This window comes from Falco naumanni, chromosome 1, assembly GCF_017639655.2.
Source record: "Falco naumanni isolate bFalNau1 chromosome 1, bFalNau1.pat, whole genome shotgun sequence".
In the NCBI taxonomy this organism is placed as follows: Eukaryota; Metazoa; Chordata; class Aves; order Falconiformes; family Falconidae; genus Falco; species Falco naumanni.
This window is the reverse complement of record NC_054054.1, coordinates 93,606,690-93,620,115: the sequence shown is the minus strand read 5'-3', so window position 1 is coordinate 93,620,115 and position 13,426 is coordinate 93,606,690.

Here is a 13,426-nt window from a genome sequence, read left to right as displayed (position 1 = left end):
ACAGGAGCAGAGAATTCAGAAAGAGAGAAAGCCAAATATTTTAATCCTTCAAAAAACAAGTCTTGCCCTTCGGGGATGGTTTCAGGATTTCTGAAGGTCCTGCATCTCTTTTGAGGTAGGTGGTTTTTCATTCTGTAGTTTGGGTATCTGATAGCATCTCTCCAGCTTTTTGTTGAACCCCTGCTCCCAATCATTTTCTGTAGCAACAAGGGTACCCACCTCTCCAGATCTGCACCTCATTGCTGGAGGGAGCTCTGTGAACCAAGTGTAGGGGTGCTAATAGGACTCCTGAGGGCTTTCTACAGCAATATATGGGTCTGTTTAATCAGAGGTTTACCAAGAAATAATTTTGAAAAAGATCTGTCACTTTCTATCTGTGTCTGACCATAAAACAGCAAGGCCTGGGCAGGGGCCCCGGCTGGCCCCACTTGCAGACATGGTGCATGGTTAGTGATTGCTCATTCTGCTCCAGGGTGATTATTTGTGTTCCTTATGCCATACCTCATTGCATCTGTGAGCTGATCTTCTTCTATTTATTAGATGGCTATTTGCACTTTCCGTTAATGTGCATTTCTGATGCGAAAAGCATCTCTGCCCAAATTGCAGGCTTCCACTATCACATTCATCAGCTGGCGTGTGGCAGGGAAAAGGTACCTGCAGAATATGTGCATTGGCTGGTTTGCTTATCAATTTGCACTAAATTGCAAAGGCCCCGAAGCACACCTAGCGCTCCAGTCCTGGCAAGTCTTGTCCATGAGTTGTGGGAGAGCAAAAAGATGCAAACATCTGGTGTGGAGCAAATCAGAAAGCCTGTTGGTCTCGCACTAAGTGGGCGATGGAAAACCAGATTGCTGTGATACAGGAGCGCCGAGGGTTTTTTAGAAGAGATAACAGCTTGCACTCCCTGTTCTAATGCGCTGCTCTTTCTTCCTCGCTCTTCCAAATTACATGTCTCCCAATCCAAGGCTATGCATGGCCTGCTTCCCGCCCCCCCCCCCCCCCCCCCCCCCCCCCCCAGTATTTCCCATATTTGTATTTTGGTTCTCAGGACTTTTGCGTAAATTAAAGGAACTTGATTATCTCCCAGGGACACATACGTTACTGACTTGGATTTTATCCTTGCAAAGGTGGTGAGGTCTTTGTCCATACACGGACCGAGTGCTACAGACAACTCATCCATGGCAGTCATCCCTAACAGCAACTGGTGATGGAATTTGGGTAATGTGATACACAGCTCTGGGAAGGATGGGTACCGGGGTATTCAGCTGTAGGCACAGCAGAGATCATGCTACCCCACGCATGATGAGGGGCCACGAGAACTGGAGCTACCTGAGGCCACAGGTGGGAATAACTGGCTGCACTGGGCATAGGGAAGTCTGGAATTGGGCCCTTGCTGTTCCAGAACCTTGTAATCATTCAGCCGCAAGTCTCCTGATGGCTTTCCGATTACATGAATATAAACGGCATCCACAAACTCACACTCATTAATGAACAAGGTCTTAGAGAGGGGCCATACAATGCACAGAGCAATTAACACAGCAGTTGATTAAGGCAGTTTGAGGATAAGTTCTATGAAGAATTCAATATTGCTGTGTTACTTCGTATAGGTGCTTAGCAGAAGCATGAAATCACAACAAATGTGATCTGTTAGCAGCAGGCATGCAGGCTCCCTGGGGGAACAAGCGCTGCTCCATCCCTCTGACTCCCCCAGCCCCCAGGGGCATTCAATTTTTTCTGTGCAGAAGGGCCAAATATAGAGGCGAGCCCATGCTTGCAGTGGGCTGTCTGCAGACTCACTGTGCCTTATAATTTGTCCCCCCAGCCCACATGTGCCAGGTACCCATGGGGTGCCATGTGTGGGGAGGAAATTTCTGTTAGGGATGGAATAGCCAGTGGAAGTGGCAGGGACGTGACAGAAAACTGTGTGTTTTGTTTTGTTTTTTTTTAAAAATGTTACTGCTCAGATGTGCAGCCACCTACAAACCAGAATGAAGCTTCTGCACACATACCATGTACTGGGGAAAGAGAAAGGGATCCAGCCCAAGCCACGGAAGAGATGAAATGACCGATCTCCATGAGGCTGAATATAAAGGCATGTACAGAAGCCCTCACCACTCTCACATACTCCATCTGGTTTTACCCTGCATTAAAGCAGCCCAGCATGGGCAGGTGCTAGGAAAGGGAGGGCATTGCCACTGCCTGGAGGTCACGGAGGCTGTGATCAGGAAGATCCTTGTTGGAAACTGCTACAGACATGGCTAAAGGAACCTGAATCTGGGGAACTTCAGGACCCAGGAAATGCCTCCTGACCCCACCTGCTAGAGCCAGGCTGCTGGGGTCCTGCGCCCCCAGCCCAGCCAGCAGCAAGGCAGAGCAGGCATCTCACATGCTCCCTGTACACGCAGTCAGCTAGCCCCTTCGACCTGCAGCCTCTCTCTCCAGTTGCTGGCACTCAGATCTCTCCCCTACTTGCCAGCTAGCCTGGCCTGAAGTTTGCTAGTCTGGCCAGAACTTTTGCATCTGATGCACATGCACACACAGAGTACAGATCACACTTGTGCAGGTGCAGGGCTTGGCCAGGAAAAGGTGCTGATCAGCGGCTTGTTTGCAATCAACCATCTCACTTTGTTGTCACCCTGTTTATCTTTCCACACTTGTTCCTCCCAGTTCTACTTTGTTCCCTCCCTTACTCCAAGTCTGGCCTTTCCTCTGACCATCCCGTAAGTAAGTTTCGCACATTCCTACAAGTGCTTTCAACTGTTTGATATTAACACTCTCTTTCCAGTGTTAACTGGATAACATGATAACTTTGCTTCCCCTTTCTTATTAGTTACAAAGTTCTGGTTGGACGTGGCTAAGGTGATGTTTAACTGGTTCCTTCAAAGGTCTAACAGCACGTGGCTCCAGATCGCTCATCTTTGATGTTTCAGTCATCTACTGAGTGTTCGGGCTTGTGACTGCTTAATTTATTACTCTTCCCATCACTTGTCCTTGCTGTTTGTGCTGATTTGGGTCCTGCACCCGAGCCTAGCTGTGTCTCCATGAGTGCTGCAGGGTACCAGGGTAGTCTTCTGCCTCATACACCATCTTAGCAGCAGTGTCACATCTGTGACGATGTGGCAAGGACAAGGATGCCCTGTGTGTGTGGCATGAGCGTGCTCCAGTGACTACAGCCATGGTACAGAGCTGGCCCTTACTGGGCAAGGCAGAGACAGCAAGTCCAATGGTCTCGGTTTCCCCTTCCAGAGGATGAAGGTGGCATCCAGCCCCTGCCCCAGTTTGCTGAGTGCTTTGTGTCCCACAGGCAATGTGCTCATAAGCCCCAAGCTTTACTGTTACTATGATTGCTAGAAAGTAGGAGAGGTGACTCATTCTCCTAGGAAAACATTGCTTTCATTCAAAGCCTGGAGCATTTCCCAAAAGTAATTAATGAGGAGAAGCTGCTAATTAAAAGACCTGGTGCCTACAGAAGTGTTTGGCAGGGGTGGGTGTCATCTAGCCAGTTTTGAGGTGCTAAGATATAATACTTGAACTCTCATCTGCCATCAAAGCCTGGCTGGTGCTGCTGTCCAGCCTGCCCCAGCAAGGTCTCAGCTGCACTGGTGCTGGCTGGCTCCAGCAGTGCAGGCACTGAGCAAAGGAGACAACATCTGCAGAATTTTGGCCTCCCCATGCGCTGTCTGTGAAGAGGTTGAAGTCTGCTGCTGAGTCCAGTGCACTCGTGCACGCTGCAAGATTTGTCTTGGTGCAGGTTTGTCACCCGACGAGAGTCTCTGAGGTCACGCTGTGATAGCTCTTGCTCCTGGTGGGCTGGTCAGCCATCCCTCATCCCCAGCCTGTACCCGAGGCTTTGTTTCCAAACTTTTTAAGCACAACCAGGAAGAACGTAACCATGCAGAAAAACATCTTCCTCAAAACAAACGTGGTCTGCCTGAACAGCAGTCAGGTCAGGGAGATGGGAAAGGTGAAGCCCACGTGCCCTGGCCAAGGGGTGTGTGCCAGTGACTATGTCTGCTCTGGTCCTTCTAAACCAGGCTGTTTGCAGGATGTGGCATGACAGTTGGGGCCTGGATCAGCTGTGAAACTGCTCCATTTACTAGGGAGAGCTCCTCCACACAGAGTTGTTGCTGCTGCTTTCCGGGCTTTTGGTTCCACTTCTAGTTTTACAGCAACATTTTTTTTCAAAAGGGGTTTAGTGTCTTCCATCTCCCTGAATGGGAGAGCCATACATCACTTCTGCAGTATGACGAGATAAGTTTTTCATATTTATCTTTATAGCAAGCCCTGCCTTCTGCCCTGGGTGGGTTTGGCACTGATGGACTCAGCAGCCTACCTCCTAGCTTCGAGCACAGTTTATCTTTACACCTTGATATCTAGACTACTCTGAGCTGGGGCTTTTATGCGAGCACAGCTATTGCACCAGTCCACATCAACTGTATGTGGTTCCTTACCTCTCTTCTGTTCCTTATGTCGCCCCTGACCTACCTCCCTCCTGCATACGCCTTTGGAGGCACTGCTCAATTCTTAGGAAAATCACCTGGATCCCTGGATCTCGCTTGAGCCTCGTGCATCATGGACAGAGGGGATCAGCTCGCTGCCCCTGTAAGAGACCACAGTGAGTTTCTGCCTCCAGGAGCAGAAATCGACCTCCTTACTTGCTTTTTTTCCTTTCCTGAAGGAGGAGAGTGTGATAGGTGGCTCCTCATTCGGAGAAGGAGCAGGTACCTTCGTGTCTGGCTTGCTACCCAGAGGGACAACGTGGGATAGGATCTTCCTCGGAGGCAAGCAAGAGGTTAACCTCTCCAGGGCACCCCCCTGCTCTGGTGCTGGTGGTGACAGGGCTGCTCCAGACACCCTGGCACCAAGGAGATAGGAATGAGTTCCTCCTTTTGTGCTGTTGCAGCCCTCTATGCTCGGCGTTAATGACTTGCAAATGTGCTCTGGTCATTAAGGTAATAACTCTTGTCACTGTGGAAGCCAGAGTGTGGCAATGTCAGAGCAGCTTTTCAGGACTCAGCAGCGCTCTGTTCCAGCTGCTTTATCTTACACTTTGTATGACCTCGAGCTTCAGCACCTTTAGGCAGGCCACAGGCACTTGCAGCATGGTCCTCCAGCCTGCACTATGGATGTGACCACGCGTAATGGCCAACAGAACTCCTGGTGCAAGGCAAGCCCTCCCCTTCCCCCCCCTGCAAGTGTCTGGAGGAGGAAGAGTGGCAGTAGGCAAGAAGGGGGAAGGGGACAGTGGGGCTGGAGGATGCTGAGCACCTACCTACGTTGTGCTGGAAGCTGCCTGTGGCTGCTGTTAGGTGGGTCTGTCTTTGTCTGGCAAAGCCAAGGAGAGCCTGCTCACCCGTCGCAGGAGCACCAGCGTTAGCAGTGTCCCAGTGGGGTAAGTCCCCATCTCAGCACGGCCCAGGTGAGTCTGCCCTGAGCCTGGAAAGTGTGAGGTGCAGCAGCAGGCTGTGCTTTGGGATGTAGCTGTGCACCTTTAAATGAAGACATAGCTAATCAGACTTCAGAAGAGATTATCTAGGCCCTAGTCTCTTATTCTCTCTGTGTATTGCTGCAGATTTCACTGAAGTGACTCCAATTTACACCTCATCAGGGATGGAAGAGTTAGCTCTTGCATTTTTAGCTGTAGCAAATTATTTTTAGAAACCACAGCATTCATCATGAAAGCTTCTCTGCCTCCTTTTGCAAGGAAGGACTGAATAATGAATGAATACAGAGTTGGACTAATAGCCACCACTAAGCCATCCGTGTGAGCAGACTGAGCAGACTTCATGTGTGCTACTAATGGGCAAACTTGCAGAAGTTTGTGTCCTGGGAGCACCAGCGTGTCCAGGAGCCCTGCAGTCCTTTCAGCCAGGCACAGCTACAGCCTTTAGTTGCTCTGACCCACCTCCGTTGAGGCTTGCATCATGAGATGTATTTAAGCTCAAACGTGAGGCTTTGGCCTTTGCTTGAGCTGGGTTGTAGGTAAGCTTTGCCTGGCCTTGTACCTAGCTGACTTGATCTTGGATCTGCCTCATCGCTGTGGACTTTTCTGGCAATCCGGACTGCTGTCCCTGGCTACCATGGCTGCATCTGCTCCTCTTGCTTGAGTGCCAGGGGCTGCCCCATGGTCACCCTTGGCTCTTGGCTTGTCTCTCCCTGAAAAGCAGCCCCACTGGAGCTGCTCCCTGACAGCTCAGGGTTCCTGGACCCCTGAAATGAGATCCTGAGTCCCGGCCCTGAACCTGCGCCCCACAGCTCCCTATGGCCCAAGGCTGACCTCCAAATTGTGCAAGACCCTGGGGCAGGACACAGCCCTGCAATGCTGTGACATTCCCTGCAACCATAATGCCCCCTGAACACTTCAGTGGGGTTTGGAAGGGGCCATGGGAGTTTGTCAGATGTGGCTGATCTTTGCTGCCTATCTGGAAGGGCTATGTTTCATATATTAGTTGCTCAATGAAAATAATGGATGGATGCCCCAGTGAGGCAGCTCGGGGCAATTAAACCCTCCTGAGGTGCTTGGAGTCTGAGCAATCTGCCTTTTTAGGGACTTGCTTTGGGGAGAAAACTTTGAAAAGCCCTTCCCCATACCCTGACTCCCTGTCGAAGCTAAACTCCAGGTGCTTGGTACACAGACCTTGCAAAAAGTGCTGCCTGTAAGCTTTGGTCATGCCTGATGTTTAGTACTGGTGATGCAAGCCCTGTCTTACCCTCACAGATGTTGCCCTTCAGCCAGGTTGAATTGTTTAATTCTCCAGGCCCATAACTATTTCAGGTCATGTACTAATGGGCTTGAAATCAGTTATTGTGCAGGGGATGATAAATGACTGTACACTGTGGCTAATGAAGGGGATAGATTATTGGGTTATAAATCAATTAAGTGGTTCTGAGGAAGTTGCAAACCATGAGAAGAAACCATGAAGGGAGAGAACAACATCCGATGTCTGGGGAACAGCAGGAGCCATCAGATGCCATCAGCCATTACACTACCCCTGGAGGGAAGCAGAACCCTTCTGCTGTGCCATAACCCTCTTTGGTCTGACGGTGGTTGCTGAGGAGGGAACCCGGCGTGCTCTGTGGTTATCAGGGGGTTATGGGCAGCAGGCTGCCTCTTCCAGGAGATAAATCCTGCTCTGCCTGTGCCATCTTAAAGAGCCAGCCTCTTCCTCAGGTCTGGATTTGTTTTGCAGTATGGACAGAACTGGCTGTGGTGACTGTCCACAGGGACTGCTGCTCCAGGCACACATCTGCCAGATGTGCCCAGAAAGGGATGCAGCTACCACAATTGCATCTCAGGATCTTGGCCAGACTTAGAGCTGTACGTGGCTTTCCAGCCCTCCTTTCCAGAGCAGAGCTAGGACAAAGATCTTCACAGGTAAACACGTATCTCTCTGGGATGGGCAGTCAGGTCTCTGGCCAGATTCCGGCAGGGTAGGAACTTTCTCAAAATAGCTTTTGTGCCTTGTTTTGCACCTGGATAACAGCTGGTGATGGTTTCATTGTGCTGCCTGCCTTTGTGGATAGCTACTGGTTTGCAGGTAGAGCTTTGGTCTGCAAAACCCAGCATACAACTTCTGGCTCCAGAGCAGCCCATCTAGCGGGAGAGGGTGACAGTCATGGGACTGAGCAGCTGAATGCATTTTGCCATGTTGGGTTGAAGCTGATTGTAGGATCAATCTCTTTAATACACTGGGATATTAAAGAAGCCTCCAGAAGGCGTGAGCTGACTATCTCTTTGCCAGCATTTACCTGCTTTTTTAACAGTAAGAGCTCCACCTCATCAGCCTACAACTCCTCCAGGAGGCAGTTTTCTTCTCATGATGAGGGTACATCCAGTAAGGCTGCAAGAAATAAGGCACTCTGCTTTCCTACATTTGCACAGAGAGGCCAGAAAAGGAGGATCCACCTGTAAAATCCTGCAGGGAAGCCTTTAAGTAATGCCTGCATCTTCAGTATTCAGGTGCTGAACTTCCCGCAAGGGTGAGTGCTCAGGTGATAACTCTTTGCTTTTGATCTATTGGATTTTGCAGTGACTTTGGTATGGTGATGAGACTGCAATATCCCATAATAGATGGCTGTTTCTAGCAAGAGCTCTGCTATAATTGTATTTATGAGCAGAATACTTATAGAGGCCTTCAGGGAACTTCAAGTGTAAAAACATTCCTATAACAACTTATAGACAGCCAACAGCCAAACAATTAATTTCTTGACTACAAGTGGTGTTTGGGGCTCTGTCCTGCTATACAACATACATTAACGCTGCAGATACTCTGCTGAAGGGAATGAGGGAGCTGCTGGCTGGACACTCAGTCTTTCCTCTGTGCTTTGTGTACTTAAAATTTTTTACATAAAAATCACTGAAGCTAAAGAGGACCGCTAAAGTTGTGGTGTGTTCTGGGGGAAACCCACAGCTTTTTGTCTCTGGCAGTTTATAGAGTAACAACTCTCCCTCCCAGCTTGTCCTCCCAAAGGAAGAAACAGGTAAAGGTCCCTGGCTGTCCAGGCGCCAAAATGGGAAGTGAAATAAGATTTCTAAGCCTGCTGACGTGCTGAGCATCCTCACCTCTGTAATTGCCTCCCACCTTTCCCTTCTGCCTCCACGGTTACACAGGACCAGACGATGCCATCACTAACTAGGTCTGGTTATGGCTCTCTGCCTGATGAAGTCAAGCAAAAATGAGTTCCCTTGAGAGGAACATCAGTGCCTGTGTTTGTCGCTGCTTTGGCTGAAATTAGCTACATAATGGGATATCTCGCACAATTCAAGCCTCTCATAAAGTTGCATTAATCAGCCTTGGTCTACGGGGGAAGAAATTATGTTGCAGTTAAAGATCCCTTATTTACAGTTTCTGATTAGTAGGGTGAGAGGGAAGGAGATTGTTTTTGTCATTTTATGAAACAAAACAACTGGATACTCAAAGAATTATAAAGTTTCAAATTAAAAATTGTTGAGAAAACTTTCAGCGGACAAACTCAGCCACAGAAGATTGCTGAAGCCAAGGATGTAGCAAGTGTGAAAAGCGTTCAACGTGTATAGGCAGTAGGATTACAAATAACTTCTGTGATTGTAACATGGATGGTTCCAGTATTATAAAGAAAAAAATACATGTATTAAGAATTGAGTAGTAGCCTTCAAACCCCTTGTAAGGTGTTCAGGCTCCTTTGCAAGGGTAGTATCCAGCGTGGGTACTCCGAAGCTGCCAAGCCCTTCCCAGAGCAGATGTGTAAAGGCAGATGAGACTATATTGCTTGGTTTTGGGTATTAAACACAGGCATCAGGACTTTGTTGTGCCCTTCTGGTTTCTCATATACCCCTGACTGTGTCAAAGCAGGCACCGCAACAGCTGGTGAAGGAAGGCAGAGAAGTAGAAAGTGCCATTTTAGGGCTTGGAACTGAGCTGCTCATCCATAGAGGAAGAAGATTAAAGGTACCCGGCTCCCAGGTAAAAGCTTGTGCTATACACAAGGCTTTAATTTTTATTTTTTTTCCAGAAGGAGCAGCTCTACTTTGAGAAAATGTCTCTTTAATAATCACAGGTTTCTGGGCTTCAGCTGGCCGCCTGCAGCAGTGTGGAAGAATTTTCCCCCAGAAACCATTTTTTCCTCATTTAGGGGAAGGTGTTTTTCCTAATCTCCTCTAGTACATAACTGGATAACCGCAGCTGGAGATGCGGTGCTTAGTGGAGTGATTCTGTTAACTGAAGCAGCACTACCTTGAAGCTCTTAAAGCCCTACTAGAGAGGTATGTGTGTGTTTGTGTTTATAACTGAGCCTGGCTTGAAGTATGCTGCTAGAAAAGTTGTATTTACACAGGATATAGTTTGCAAACCCATATTGTGTTTTTGTTGTGTAATAAGGAGAAGACATTAAACATTTTCAGGGATGCTGGGATAATTAGCAAATGAAACTTGGAGAGAACAGGTACCACTGGTGCTTGTGCTGCCTTTGGATTTCTGGTTCCTTTTCCGGGGGGTGGGATGAATGCAGATCCCTCTTCGGCAGATGAGATCCTATGGGGCACCAGCTCCCATCTGTACGTACAGACTCCTGAGACCCGTGAGTGCTGCCTAAGCACAGCAAACGTGAAACTGGGTGCAGAACTGAGTTGGAAGGCATGGCGATAAAAGGTTGGAAGCGGCTCAGCGTGAGTACCTCTGCTCTCTCAAACAGCAGCCCACACTCCCTGCCTGGGGAAGCCAAGGCGCTGCTGGAGGGAAGGCTGGTGGCTTGAGGCAGGAGCGCCTGTGTGGAGCACCAAAGGGGGAGGATTTGTTCTGCTGGCAGATGGAGGAAGGAAGCAGCAGAGTGCATGGAAGGGCCCAATGGGCAGTCCTGAAATGTCAGTTGGCCTTTGATGTTTTACTGAGTTTCATGGCATTTGAGAGTGGGGTTGGCAGTATGGCATGGAGTGGAGAGACGTTAATCATGGCAGTGATGTCTAAAGGTCAAAGCTGGCTGAGGATGCTGGTGGGATAGAAGGGGATACAAGGGTGCCTTCCCTAACCTAGAACAATAGATACCAGCCTTGCAAAGTAAATGCTATAAACAGAACGATTTTTTAAAAAAATAATAGGGCATCTTGAAAAGTTTTACTGAGCACACAGTAAACCTGAGCAGCAGGCATTTGTGCTGAACAGGAATTGCCAAGAGACCAGGAGCGCTTGGGTCGAGCTCAGGGGGTTGCTAGGGCCTGTGGAGGAGGACTGGACAGACAAAAGCTGATCAGCTGCAGCTCAAGTGAGGTTTTGGCAGACAAAGTCGATGAATGAGGTGGTACTAAGGGTAAGAACAAGCTTGATGGAACAGGGAACTCAGGGCTGAACTCCAGTGCTAAAAGGATGCACAAGTAGGAAAGGTGGTGTAGGATGAATAGAAAAAAAAAATTAAAAAAATTGCCCTGCCATACAGGGATGGTGTTAGGAAGGCAAAAGCTCAATTGGAAGATGATATCAAGAGCAATAAGAAGAGCTTCTACTGGTGTGTTCGCAGCAAAAAGAGTTAATAAGGAAACTATGGGTATTCTGCTGAATGAGGAGGATGTGATTCAATTACAATAGGTACAGAGAAGGTGGAGGAACTCCATGTCTTTTATTGTCTTCACTGAGAATGCCTCTTAGACTTTTGGGCTTAAAGAAAAAGTTCAAGAGGAGAACAACTACCAGTAGTGGAGGAGTACAGAGTCAAGGATCTCTTGGGAAATCACAACTGTATGAGTCCATGGGACAAAAGAGGATGCATCTGAGGTGGTGTCTTCCAGGACGAGTGTTGGTCATGGGGCTGGTGCATGTGTGACACCCAAGGAGAAGCTGCAGGAACTCGCTTGCTCAGCCTGGAGAAGAGTGAACTTAAATACCAACCGTCCTGTACTTGTAAGTAGGTACCGAGAAGACAGAAACAGGTTTTTTTTTTTAGTGAGGTGTGTGATGGGAAAATAAGAGACAGTGGTTAAAGTCTGAAATAAGGGATGTTCTGACTGGGTATAAGAAAATAAATCTGTGCAGACAGTGAAGTGTTGGAATAGGGCCCCAAGCAGATCATGGGATTTCCTCCTTCGGAGGTCTCAAGACCCATCTGGACTAGAGGACACCTGATGTCCCTTCCTAGCTGAGTTTTTCTGTGATGCAGCTCGTGTTAATCAGTGCAGTCGGAGTTTTCGATGAAGGTCTCTAATAAAACTTTTAACACGAGTTCTGACATGAGGCTTCTCTATGCCCCCCCCCTTTGAAGCAGCTGGTTTTGGCCTGTGTCAGAGATGCCTGCAGGTCTGCCCTGGCATCCCCGTGTATGGCAGGGGGTTGAAATCCTGCACAAGGCTCTGACCCTGGTCTGCTTTTGCTGTTGCATGCTGATACAGCTGAAGAAACTGCAGGTTGTAGGGGTCACTGGATCTGCAGTTTCTCCTCCCTCCCTTGCCAAAGCGACCTTCCCAGTACTAGGAGAGCATTGCAAATACTTTGGGAAAGCTTTGCCTACTTGTGGCTTTCTGAGATGACCCCTTGAAAACGATGCAGATGTCCTTACCGTCCTCCCTGTTGGGTGCTGGCTCAGCAGTTGACTTGAAATATGACTTTGCCCGGAGTAAAATGACCACCGTTCACTTTCAGAGCTGGAGATATCTGGCACACCTCTGTCAGTGTGGACACTGAAAAACACCCCCACCTGGCTGGCACATCCATAGAGGATTTCTCCCTAACCAACCTGCTCTGGTTGGTTTGTGTGTGCTGGAAGGTTATAGCACAGCCCAGCTGCTGTGAAGTCGACTACACCAGGGTCTTTTCTTGGGATGCCCGTTCAGGGGAGTCTGGGCAGACACTGCTTGACCAGAATCCCAGTGGTACATCCCCGTGTGCTTCCCACTGAGATGTCCTGCCTCCTGCTCTCAGCCTCCCAGCTTCCCTGTGGGGAAGGTGTCACACATGTGGGCACTCATCCACGTCTACAGGATGCTGCAGAGGCTGTTCCTGCACCAGAGAAACCTTGCAGGACTTGTTAGCCCAGGGGCCTTAACAAAGGGGCTCCTTGGGCTGCTCCTATGTCTCCTTGGGAGGCTGCTGGGAAGGTGCAGAGCTGCCTACCACTGGAAACCGCCACTAATTGGACCTTATTAAAAATTTACTTCTGTTTTACAATAAAGCTGGAGCATTTATCTTCCCCCAGCCAAGCCATTAATTAACAACGCAAATGGGCTCTGCATCCAGGAGAACAGCAAAGCGCTGACTGTCAATACGGTGACCCCACTGCAGCCTTTCCCACCAGCTCTGCAGGGAACAGCAGCCACCCACGCAGCCCTGTACCGGTCTACATGTAGATACCTTCTGCTGGTTGTCTCTCATAGGATGCAAGCTCCAGGATTTCCTATTTCCTCCAGGAAGGATATGTCCTAGAAATTTTTATTTTTTTTTTTTAAAATGAGAACTAATTACCTGATCGAAGCAAGCTGCCCAGGAATTGGAGAGCTTTTAAGGGCTAATGAAAAGCCCCAGATATCCCTGCAGGATATCCCCCCACATCCTGGCAGAGACACCCCTGTGGCTAGTTTGTCTCAGTGGGCTGCACTGCAGCAATACCATGCTTCCATCATTGGTGTTGAACAGCTGCCACTGATATTTTTGCAGAGGTCGCTGTCTGGTGGGCAAGACGATGTAATGCCAATATCCTAGCTTGGGTGAGCTGTGGGATTTTGAACACAGCCACAGGACTGGAAGATTATACCAGGAAAAACAGGTCTTCCCTTCGGCTGAAGGTTCCTGCCCTATTGTCCATTTATTGTGTTATGGTGAAACAAAATGTCTAAGTGTGAGTTTAGCTGATGGTTGGACTTTTAGCAACCAACTGGTTTTGCCAGGCTGGATAGCCAGTATTCTCAGTTCCTGCATCCTGAGAAGCATGCCAGTTCTATCTGTGCAAGAACTGGAGCTGAATCTGC